This window comes from Monopterus albus, unplaced genomic scaffold (genome assembly GCF_001952655.1).
Source record: "Monopterus albus unplaced genomic scaffold, M_albus_1.0 scaffold376.1, whole genome shotgun sequence".
NCBI classification, from domain to species: Eukaryota; Metazoa; Chordata; class Actinopteri; order Synbranchiformes; family Synbranchidae; genus Monopterus; species Monopterus albus.
Genome location: NW_018128256.1, coordinates 250,191 through 259,789, shown reverse-complemented (window position 1 = coordinate 259,789; position 9,599 = coordinate 250,191). Strand labels below are relative to the sequence as shown.

The window sequence follows — 9,599 nt, the reverse complement described above, 5'->3', positions numbered from 1 at the left end:
GAAATCCTCAAAAAAAAAAGAGAGCTGTGATTATTTTGATCAACTGAGGCTTTTGTCTTTAGAGAAACCAGTATCTCTGCTTCATTCTGTGACTGATTGACTTAAGAACATTGAGTGAGTTTAGACAGAAGCCCCTTCTCTTTGATTCTGATGGTTTGGTGCTAAAAGTGGGTGTTGATCAGCACAAGATGGAATCTTAAAGGTTTGTCTAAAGATATTCAGGTGATTGTGTGAAGTAAAAAAGCAACAAATCCTTACAACTGAGGTGCTGGAACAGTCGATGGACTACAATCATTTGACAAGAGCCAAACCTTCCAACTAAAGACTAAATTTGTTGCTCCATAGAAAATGTAATTTTAATAATTGATTTTTAATGATCTTTAAATGATAACTAATGATCTTTTAATGTAAGTCATTTATTACCTGCCTGCCAATCACTCACTGCCTTCCAGGTTCAGAAATGTGAGGTTTCCCTACTTTTCTGTGGTGGATTGTGAATAATTATAAATTGGAATCAAATACTAATGGATTTTGAAATAAACACATTTTGCAGTGCCACCGTGTGCTCCGGTAACTCTGTTAGGATGAGTGCAATAATCCCCCTATGCCCCAAGTCCAACTTTTGACCCTTCTAGACTATTTTCAGCAGCCTGTTTCTCTTATAACTATTTATTTTTTGAGTTTCCAAGCTATGCAGCAGGGCCCACTAAAAGACTGAAGACAGACCTTGAATATGATGCCACAGAGTATGAGGCTGAGGCAGAGATGGAGTATGCACCGCCAAGCAGAGAAATTGCCCTGGATAAGCCCAGCAAAACCTTGTTTATAGACTGGTATGAAAAAGTTCTTTCAATAGTGACCTAAAACTCTGATAGTGAACTAAGTCTTATTCAGAGCCTGAAAATCCTGTTTACTGGGCTGTTTCTTATGCGCAGTATTGTCTGCGGTCCTTGCAAGCATCAAAAGCTGTCTGACTCCGCTGTAGCCGCTGGAAACCGACACATCCAGATAAATAATAAACTAATTATTGTGGACAGCAAAAGTCCATGTCAGTGTAACAGCTATTTTTGAAGGGCACAGGCTTTTAAAATGGATTTTTGCAGCAAATAAATAGCTGTGACAGTATAAACCTGTGTAATTACAGAGTAGAGATTTGCATTAGGTAAGATGATTATGAATTCTGCTGGATTATAACTATGTGATCATGATTTCACGTTACTGTGGAGCAAAGCTTCAGGACAATGGCAGCATTTACAGTAGATGCTGGAAAACATATTTACTTCGCTTAAATTACTTCCTTCCTCTTTTTGCCTTTTATGACCATTTAAAAACCCCTTCTCTGTTACTGATTAGCCTCCCAGTAGTGGTTTTCCTCACCAGTGAAGGTAACAAACCTCACAGTTGGTAAAAGCATTTATAGGCTCATGGCTGCTTTCTCATTATGAATCAACTGAAAGAAAAATAAATGTGACTAAAACATGGATGTGTAAATGGAGAGCATGGGTGGCTATGTAGACTTTGAAAGATTTCTTCTGTTCAACCAGCGCTGCTGCAATTTTAATGGCTTGTCGGTTTGTCCAGATGGTTTATGCAGGATGTTGTGTATCTGAGATTGTGTGTAATAATTGAGGCTATTGGTGAAGCAGGACTGAAGGTGGATCTAATTAAGGTTAAAATGAAATACTCTGACATTTCCAACATATTCCTTTTTCCACCAAACTCCAGACATACGTTGCTCCCTGGCAACTTGACATGTGTGAGCAACAGTGTCAACAGTATAAATGTAATATCAAAGCTAATATATGATCAAGGACACACAGGCTCTTAGATTGAAATCTTAACGACCAACACCCTGGAAGAAAGATGTTCTTTGGTATCCAAGATGAACAATTTTGTCACAGACTTGCATACTGCTCTTAAGCTTTCTTTCTTTTCTGCATAAAAGTCTTTTGTACAGAAGCTTTGCTTGTTGCTCGGAGGCACAAGCACATGTTTACCGGAGGGAAGAAAACGTTTGTGCATGAGTCATCTCAGCTGAAGATGTGATTTGTTCATACTGTAGCGCAAGGATGTGGCAGGTTGTTCCTCTGGATTCCATTTTTTTACACTGCGGCGAGTGAGACGTTGTGAGATTTAACCCAGCTCAGCTTTGCACTTTCATCTTTTTCCATAAATTGGTTAAAGACTGTGTTGAACCTATTGTTACAGGTTGTTTCAGATGAAGCATCAACATTTTAGAAGTTAATACTTCATTTGTCATTGTGCTGGTTTAAATGCTTAGAGAAGAAACCTGAAACTGAAAACAAAAAGTCAAATCTGTAGGCAATGTGTTCATGGCTGCTTGACTTCAGTCATCACCTTCTAGAGCATTATACCAAAAGATTTATTATTTAGTAAAGTGCATTTTGGATAAATATCTTACCGTGGACTTTTTTATATCATACCATTAAATTTTGGTATCATACCATCCCACTGCAGGGTTTAACACGTTCTCTCTGATTTAATAGTTTTGAAGAGATTCAGTACAGATTTGATGATTTTTGGTGTTTAGGACCTTGGCAAAGCATTGTCGTGTTGGGGCAATGCACTGGTATTCTATTACTTTTAGTTTAGCAAAACATGTTTCCTATTAATACAGATATACAATAGACCTAATGAAATTTCATCTTAACATAGAGCATAGTTTGTTTTTATTGACTTCAGAATCTCTACGTTGGTTTTACAAACTGACTGTCAAGAGAAGAAATGTCATCTTCATTTTTGATCCATGTGATTTGCTGCCACTATGTAGCTGCTGCTGATATGACCCAAGATCCTTCTAGTGAATCTCTGGTACAGTTGTTATACCAGTAGGAATCATTGGAGTGTGCTCTCTCTGAACATCTGTCTCTCTGATGTTTGATAAATTGTGTCTAAGTGCAGCTAAATTAGGGCATTCTGGGGGTTTTAATGGAAATCATTAGTGTCCAGAGGGTTTGGAGGATTTTTCCATCCAGATTGGACAGAGGTTCTCGAGGAATAATAACTCTGATTCATGCATCTGTTCATGCTAAAACTCAAATCTTTGGGACTATTTTTAACAGTACAGGTCCGGAGGTGGAATAAATTAAATTAATTGGCGATGACATAATCCTGCCATCATATCATGGAAAATACTGTTCATTGAGAAATGCATTGTCATCTCATTATCCAATTATCATAGCCTGTTCATTAACAGTCACCACAACTTTCTCCCAAGCAGTACTGCCGACCTTCTGACTCGACTAAACTCACTGTTTCCACTGGTATTCCTCAGTGGCAGCCTGCCACACCTAAATCTATGCCAACACTGAGAAGAAAAAAGTCAATCCACCCGATCAGTCATCTAATCGAACTCCTTGGTGGCTGTCTGGGAGGCTGTGCTAGTCACATACACAGGTGCAATTAAGGCCAAATACCTTTCGTGAAGCATAATGTCCACAGACAGCTATTTACATCACACTAGTGGCCAGTTAGTTTCTGTTGCAAACTTTTAACTGATTGATCAGGCTCCTCCTGTCACTCTAAGCTTTTTGGTTTAATTTCCCATGATCTGGTGAAAAAATCAAAATTTTAAAATCCATAGATTTTTTCTGATGAGCCTTCATTAAATCTGCTTTTGTCCAGTACATTCTGCCGCCGGTCGGCCCAGCGAGGACAGTTTGTCCAGCTGGTGACAGACAGATACTCTAGGGACACAGACACTGCAGGGAGGTTGGAGTCAATGTGAGTACTGCTCACGTCTCGCTTTCAGTTAAGTGATGCACAGGAGACTGTTGAGCACTTAATGTAGCAACTGCTAAGGAAAACATAACTATATCTGTCACTGAAAAATAACCATTCTATATAAATGGATATACTAATTAGGTGTTCGTTTACCTCCATAGACAACGTGAACATGGATTAGGGTTAGAAAAGAAAACTCAGTGAGGACAGATGAGGAGAGAGGAGGCAAGGAGAGGAAAATATTCAGGCAAGGGGAGCAGGAGAGGAGAGGACAGAGAAAGAGGAGACAAAAGCGACCTCTCTGTCAGGCTTCTCATCATGTTTCCCTCAAATTACCACCGGTTTGGTCTCACTAACACCAGGTTACAGTGGCTACAACAGAACTTGATGGGAACACTGTGCAGATGTTGCAAGGAGAACTAAAATGTTTGTGGAGGTGAGCAAGGTCCAGTTATATGTAATTTAAATGTAATATGTAATAACAGGAGTAGTTCTTCACTTGCCTCCTTTGACTAAAACCAAGCAGGACTTCATACCCACTGAGCCCACCAAAAGATCCCCACACTGGCAGGTTCATGTCGTCGTTCTGCTTTGATTCCACTGATTAAGTCGATTTCTTTCTCAGCATAAACAAGCACAGTGATTACAGCATTTCAAACTGTGCTCCTGCTCTTCACTCCACTCAGCCAAGTTTAGCCTCCAAAGAGCAGCACGCATTGTCTGTAGCTATGCCCCTCATTTCCCCACAGCAGCTCGACGGCGAAGACGCGCAAACATATTTGTTCTATTCACCTGTACAAACACCATCCGGATGGATCAGTGTGAAGTAAAGAGCAGAGAACAGCTTGTGCCAACATTGCGCGCACAGTTGCTGCACATCGCGCGTAATGATGCATTAGATTCGAGTTTGCCTGTTGACCTCCCCTGCCTGGAACTCCGCACATCAATTTGCACTAAATTTAATTGGATGCAGGCTCAAGGAGCTGACGCAACAACACGCACAACTGACCACTCCTGGCCAAAGAGGTCCCTGTGTCCAAATGAGCGCTTAAGAGAGGAGAAAACTGGCAGGACAGATGATGGAGATCAAGAGCGGTGCGCACCGACACAAGTTCGCCCCGATTACCAATTACAGTCACTTTAGCTGCTTTAATTAAAAACGCAAAGTGCAACTCAAACTGTCAGAACTCAATTACATAAGGCATTCGTTTAAAAACAGATTTTCGTTAGTAAATATCCACATCTATGGCGCCTGACATTTAGTAACCCGATAAACGCTAATAAATGAATTTGTCTTACCTTGGTTTATTTCAAATCAAGCAGACGACGGAATGTGGGTTCTGAAGAAAGACAATTAAAAAATATCCACTTTCCTCTGAAAAATAAGGACGAAGATTAAAGGAAAGAAAACAAGGGTGATCATGGGGAAAACATCCGGGCTCAGTCTCCTGCTGTCATCAGTTCTGACTCGTGCGTCTCCGCGAAGCGCTTGGTGGCAGAGGAAGCGCTCAGAGAGCGAGTGGATGATTTACAGCCTGATCAGACCTATTTGATATTGACGTCTGGTATGAAAGGGGTGGGATGAGTACTGGAGGAACAGGCTAATAGTTCATCTCTTCCAGCTGCTGTCTCTGAAATATCAAAAGAGCCTGTAAGGCTGATTGTGAGAGGGCAGGTCACAGACGGCGACGAGCTGCGCAGCAGGATGCGGCGCGTTTTACTGTGTGGCTGTAAACACAGGCACAATGAGTGATGCTGCTGAGGACATTAGTTCTGTGAATAATGTCCGACATGTACTGATAAAACCAATTTTAAACGTTGATCCCAAAGTATAGAAGCCCCAAGGTGCCAGAATTTAATGGAACAATTTAATGAAAAATTAGTTTCCAAATGAACAGTTCATTTGTGTATTAGGCCACTGAATTATTTAAAAAAATGTTAGCTTAAAGTCCAACCTGCAGCAGGTGAATAGAATATTTTGAATTTATTATATATAATGTGACATTTGTCTATATCATGTACAGCTTCCCAGGTTTTTCATTTTAATTGATAAAAATTAATAATTACATCATAAGATGTTGTGACTTATCCACAGCAAGTATGTGTTAAATTAATGAACTTGTTAAGCTAATAACAAAATTCTCTGTAAAGCATTACTGAAGTTGACTGCTCTTAATCTTATTGACACTTTGACACATACTGTACCTTAAAATTGAGACAATTCTTGAAGACCAGCAGCTTGAATCTACATCAGGAGTGTGAGAGAGAGGATGAATGGTGATTACTGGTTTTCATGTTTGATTCTCCTTAATCTCAACTGAGTACTTAATGCCCTGAATACTATTTACGTTTAGATTTTACAGCTGTGACTTTTCTGTATTAGATATTGCTTTTGCTGCTCTAGACATTTTATTATACACTGCTCAAAAAAATAAAGCGAACACAAAAATTTGACATTCAACTATGTTGTGTTCCCTTTATTTTTTTGAGCAGTATAGTTAAATGGCTGCAAAGTCATTTCACTCAAAGCCACAAATGTCAAACTCATGGTGGCAGTAGATGAAAAGGATTCACTCTCTGAAACAAGCAGCGTTTGTAACAATGTCATGGCAACCCATCCAGGATTTGTTCTGTAGGTATCTCAGTCTGGAACAAAGTGGTGGACCAATGGACAGGCTGCTGGCTTTAGGTTTTACCTAGTTTGGTTAAGGTGTTGTTGGGGTAATTTGGTTCAAAATAGGTTTGGTGATTAGAAAACATGCTGCAAATGAACAAATGAACACTTTCCTATTAGTACCAAACCCTGGCTTTCAGAGTTGGTAACTGCCCCACCTGCATTAGAGGAGAACTGATGATAGATATTTGTATTAGGGGTCAACAGACTTGACTTTTCATCCAGCCTACAAGGCTTCAGGCTCAAGGACAGACTGAGCAGCCTTTCATTTTAGAAGTTCTCCCTGAGCACCGAGGGCCAAGCCCTTGAAAGTTCTGTACATAATTTTAGTTTTGAACGGGCAGAGTGCACAAACAGATCAGAGACTTGTCTTGACCTCACTCAGACTTCCTGGATTGGTCTTTTATTTTGTTAATACAATTTTCTCTGGCCCATCCCACCTTCATCTTTCCCGGCTTTGGGGCAGCAGTGGGAGCATTTGGGTTTAGTACTACACCACACACCTCACAGCTTTGTTATGGATTAACATACTACCTCAGCTACACCCAAACTGCTGGGTTGACAGCACAGTAATGCTGTATTCCTGAATCTAATGGAGCTGAAGTTACACTGATTAAAAATAATTTCTTGTCAATGTGTGCAGCGTTCAGAGACGGCAACAGAATAGTTGTTTGTTTAAAACATGATTAAGGAGTTGAGCCTGCAGGTAGACGTGAGAGAGGTAGTTTTCAAAAGTTCTGGATGCATTTAAATACAAACTTAAGCGTAGGAGAGTGAATCCATGCATGTTTATTTGTTTTCTCGTCCTTTATCTCATCTAATGAACATGAGGTAAACAAAGCCAAACACTGCTTGGAAAGCAGGAAAAAAAAAAAGACCTGTCACCAGATTTAGGTTTGTCTGAGCTCCTCCAGCTTCACACTTGGCTGCTTCTTTATTACACAATTTAATTTTCATCTTTTTTTTGTTAACGTCATATTTAAGCATGCATATTTATTAATTGTCCTTTCACTGGCTGTGTTAGATTCTGATGCTCTGTTGCCTTTATTTAATACTGTATTCCAGCCGTTCTCTTATTTGCTTTGAATATTAATTTTGCTCTGCTGCAGGTTTTTTTTTTTTTTTTTTTTTTTACAATATCAGTTAATGCAGGTCCAGTCTTTCCCTGTCAGTTGCAGGCCTGTATCAGTCACCTGGTAGGATGACTTACGGTATCAACATCAGCCTGATTATTTTCGAATATTGTCAAATAATAGTGAAAACGTTTTGTTTCTTATCATCAAAACCTAGTGATAATCAGGTCTGTATGTGATAGACTGGCAGCCTGCCCAGGGTGTGCCCTGCCTTTGCCCGATTGCCCCCCCCCCCGTGACCCCGTTTGGGACTGAGCGGTGTAGAAGGTGAATGAATGAATGAATCAGGTTTGTGACACAGAAGCAGAAAATTCTCCAATTTGAGATGGTGGAGCCTTAGAAATTGTATCGATTTATTTTTAGATGATTTCAGTCAACCAATTGGCGATTAACTTATTTTTTTCAGCTGTGAAATAATGTGACAGTAAAAAGGATCAAGTTATGATTAGAAACTGTATTACTGTGGATATGCAACAATGGGGCAATTGGCACAGTGTTCCCCCCCAGAGACAGATTAGTTCGGTTTTATTGCACCAAGGAGATAAAGGTGGCTTCAGTTCATGCGACGGTCACAGGGCAACAAAAAAATAGCCACACTTGCATCTGGCATACATGCTGTTTGAGTAAAACCCATGCAAATGCAAAAACAAAAAGGGGAAAACTAATTCCATATACTGTAGATCCACAGCAGGGTGGTGTTCAGACTGCTTAATTTATCATGTAAGAAATAGTGACAACCCGGTAGGAATCTTACTTTGTTTGTTTTAACTCATTAAAGATTTGATGTAAAAATGACATGTTGGACAAATAACAGTCAAAGCTATTTAAAAGCTAATTTTCAGTGCATCTGTATGAATATAAAAGTTGAATTTGGTACAGCTTATCAAAATGAGTGCTGCAGTACTGGGAGTGTCCTTGTCTGGAGAAAACAGCACTGGCCTTGAGTTTGTGTTCTCCTGACAAACAGCCTCTTGCTAATCATGACTTGACATTGTCATATTGCACATCCAGAGAAGTCGCATGACATTGTTTAAACACTGGAGATAGTCATAGGGCTCAGCAACATCGCAGAAACAGAAATTCAGAGCAAAATCAGTTCATTTCAGTGGAATCGTCTGATTGGTGGATTTGGTTGTGGAGGCCGTGTAAGTCTGTGTGGTTCAGAGGTCAACTCTGACACACAAACTGAAGGTCTACGGACAGAAGCTGTCATATGCTGTCAGGGGCTGTAAAGGCAAATTGTTGATGTTAGATATTGGTCAATATAAATAAAACCGACATAATATTTTTGGCAGTTGAGTTTGAAGGTTTATTTTTGATTTTGGGAACAGCAGCTTGACAAAACAAAATCCTAACACAGAGTCCCTGTTACTGTTTTCATGGTCCTCCTCAACAGGCTGAGTTCCCCAGTTGTGTTGGTGGTTTAGCTAACATTCTCTGAAAATCCAATTAGTTTTTCTTGCCTAAACTTGGGGTTTAGGAAATTAGTTCTTCAGGAGATGCCCAGCACTAATTTAAGGTCAGGCCTTGTGTTGTGGTCAGAAACACTGTGGACTGTGTATTTTGTGAAACATAGAGTTCCCTGGGAGGAAAAGGCTTAAATATACAGAATTGGCTCTGGAGGCAGAGGAGTGTGGCTGAAAAGTCAAGGTCCGCCCATTGTCAGAGTTTTGTTGGCAAGTCAGTTTTTTCCCCTGTTAGATGAGTTGGGGTTTAAAATAAAGCAGAGCCTAAGGCAGATGGTGGAAAACATGTCTGACAGTGCAGCAAGCTCAAGTGAATGACTCTGGAAGAAAAGAAAGGTGTGTGACTTGTCATCCATGTTGAATTAAAAGTTTACTTTTGACTTTGATTTGATTTGATTTATTCTTTCAAGCATGTAAAACAGTTGATATGACAACACACATAATTTTACACATAATCCAATATCAATTTGCTTATACCTAGTACATGCTTGAATGGATTAGGAAGAAGTCAGACTTATCCAGTCCTACCCCATGACATCATCTTACCATCATTGGTTTGCAAGCAATAAATGATTCACTTCT

The 9,599-nt window shown here is 39.8% G+C and overlaps 1 protein-coding gene across 4 annotated transcripts in view; it reads right to left on the bottom strand.

Moving 5' to 3' along the window:
• LOC109951329 (neuropeptide FF receptor 2-like) overlaps positions 1-5,416 on the bottom strand; it is a 20,740-nt gene extending 15,324 nt beyond the window's left edge. For all 4 annotated transcript variants that reach the window (XR_002273592.1, XR_002273593.1, XM_020585786.1 and 1 more), the window contains exon 1: positions 5,044-5,416. The gene's annotated coding sequence lies outside the window, so the exon portion shown is untranslated. The remainder of the gene's footprint in view (positions 1-5,043) is intronic.
• Positions 5,417-9,599: the final 4,183 nt, after the last annotated feature.